This window comes from Oncorhynchus masou, chromosome 7, assembly GCF_036934945.1.
Source record: "Oncorhynchus masou masou isolate Uvic2021 chromosome 7, UVic_Omas_1.1, whole genome shotgun sequence".
In the NCBI taxonomy this organism is placed as follows: domain Eukaryota; kingdom Metazoa; phylum Chordata; class Actinopteri; order Salmoniformes; family Salmonidae; genus Oncorhynchus; species Oncorhynchus masou.
Genome location: NC_088218.1, coordinates 9964489 through 9966988, shown reverse-complemented (window position 1 = coordinate 9966988; position 2500 = coordinate 9964489). Strand labels below are relative to the sequence as shown.

Here is a 2500-nt window from a genome sequence, read left to right as displayed (position 1 = left end):
AGGGATCTGTCTGACTGAGGAGTGGGAGGGATCTGTCTGACTGAGGAGTGGGTGGGTGTGATCTGTCTGACTGAGGAGTGGGAGGGATCTGTCTGACTGAGGAGTGGGAGGGATCTGTCTGACTGAGGAGTGGGAGGGATCTGTCTGACTGAGGAGTGGGAGGGATCTGTCTGACTGAGGAGTGGGAGGGATCTGTCTGACTGAGGAGTGGGAGGGATCTGTCTGACTGAGGAGTGGGAGGGATCTGTCTGACTGAGGAGTGGGAGTGGATCTGTCTGACTGAGGAGTGGGAGGGATCTGTCTGACTGAGGAGTGGGAGGGATCTGTCTGACTGAGTGGGTGGGATCTGTCTGACTGAGGAGTGGGAGGGATCTGTCTGACTGAGGAGTGGGAGGGATCTGTCTGACTGAGGAGTGGGAGGGATCTGTCTGACTGAGGAGTGGGAGGGATCTGTCTGACTGAGGAGTGGGAGGGATCTGTCTGACTGAGGAGTGGGAGGGATCTGTCTGACTGAGGAGTGGGAGGGATCTGTCTGACTGAGGAGTGGGAGGGATCTGTCTGACTGAGGAGGGGTCTGACTGAGGAGGGATCTGTCTGACTGAGGAGTGGGTGAGGGGATCTGTCTGACTGAGGAGTGGGAGGGATCTGTCTGACTGAGGAGTGGGAGGGATCTGTCTGACTGAGGAGTGGGAGGGATCTGTCTGACTGAGGAGTGGGAGGGATCTGTCTGACTGAGGAGTGGGAGGGATCTGTCTGACTGAGGAGTGGGAGGGATCTGTCTGACTGAGGAGTGGGAGGGATCTGTCTGACTGAGGAGTGGGAGGGATCTGTCTGACTGAGGAGGGTGGGGGATCTGTCTGACTGAGGAGTGGGAGGGATCTGTCTGACTGAGGAGTGGGGGAGGGATCTGTCTGACTGAGGAGTGGGAGGGATCTGTCTGACTGAGGAGTGGGAGGGATCTGTCTGACTGAGGAGTGGGGAGGGATCTGTCTGACTGAGGAGTGGGAGGGATCTGTCTGACTGAGGAGTGGGGAGTGGATCTGTCTGACTGAGGAGTGGGAGGGATCTGTCTGACTGAGGAGTGGGAGGGATCTGTCTGACTGAGGAGTGGGTGGGTGTGATCTGTCTGACTGAGGAGTGAGTGGGTGGGATCTGTCTGACTGAGGAGTGGGTGGGTGTGATCTGTCTGACTGAGGAGTGGGTGTGATCTGTCTGACTGAGGAGTGGGTGGGTGTGATCTGTCTGACTGAGGAGTGGGTGGGTGTGATCTGTCTGACTGAGGAGTGGGTGGGTGTGATCTGTCTGACTGAGGAGTGGGTGGGTGTGATCTGTCTGACTGAGGAGTGGGTGGGTGTGATCTGTCTGACTGAGGAGTGGGTGGGTGTGATCTGTCTGACTGAGGAGTGGGTGGGTGTGATCTGTCTGACTGAGGAGTGGGTGGGTGTGATCTGTCTGACTGAGGAGTGGGTGGGTGTGATCTGTCTGACTGAGGAGTGGGTGGGTGTGATCTGTCTGACTGAGGAGTGGGTGGGTGTGATCTGTCTGACTGAGGAGTGGGTGGGTGTGATCTGTCTGACTGAGGGTGTGATCTGTCTGACTGAGGAGTGGGTGGGTGTGATCTGTCTGACTGAGGATCTGTGACTGAGGAGTGGGTGTGATCTGTCTGACTGAGGAGTGGGTGGGTGTGATCTGTCTGACTGAGGAGTGGGTGGGTGTGATCTGTCTGACTGAGGAGTGGGGGTGTGATCTGTCTGACTGAGGAGAGTGGGTGGGTGTGATCTGTCTGACTGAGGAGTGGTGGGTGTGATCTGTCTGACTGAGGAGTGAGGGTGGGTGTGATCTGTCTGACTGAGGAGTGGGTGGGTGATCTGTCTGATCTGACTGAGGAGTGGGTGGGTGGATCTGTCTGACTGAGGAGTGGGTGGGTGTGATCTGTCTGACTGAGGAGTGGGTGGGTGTGATCTGTCTGACTGAGGAGTGGGTGGGTGTGATCTGTCTGACTGAGGAGTGGGTGGGTGTGATCTGTCTGACTGATCTGTCTGGAGTGAGTGGGTGTGATCTGTCTGACTGAGGGAGTGGGTGTGATCTGTCTGACTGAGGAGTGGGAGGGATCTGTCTGACTGAGGAGTGGGTGGGTGTGATCTGTCTGACTGAGGAGTGGGTGGGTGTGATCTGTCTGACTGAGGAGTGGGTGGGTGTGATCTGTCTGACTGAGGAGTGGGTGGGTGTGATCTGTCTGACTGAGGAGTGGGTGGGTGTGATCTGTCTGACTGAGGAGTGGGTGGGTGTGATCTGTCTGACTGATCTGTCTGAGGAGTGGGTTGGTGTGATCTGTCTGACTGAGGAGTGGGAGGGATCTGTCTGACTGAGGAGTGGGAGGGATCTGTCTGACTGAGGAGTGGGAGGGATCTGTCTGACTGAGGAGTGGGAGGGATCTGTCTGACTGAGGAGTGGGAGGATCTGTCTGACTGAGGAGTGGGTGTGATCTGTCTGACTGAGG

The 2500-nt window shown here is 56.8% G+C and overlaps 1 protein-coding gene across 1 annotated transcript in view; it reads left to right on the top strand.

The window, feature by feature from the left end:
- Positions 1 to 2500, top strand: part of tmeff2b (transmembrane protein with EGF-like and two follistatin-like domains 2b) — a 65631-nt gene that overhangs the window by 757 nt on the left and 62374 nt on the right. The gene's annotated exons all lie outside the window — the stretch shown is intronic.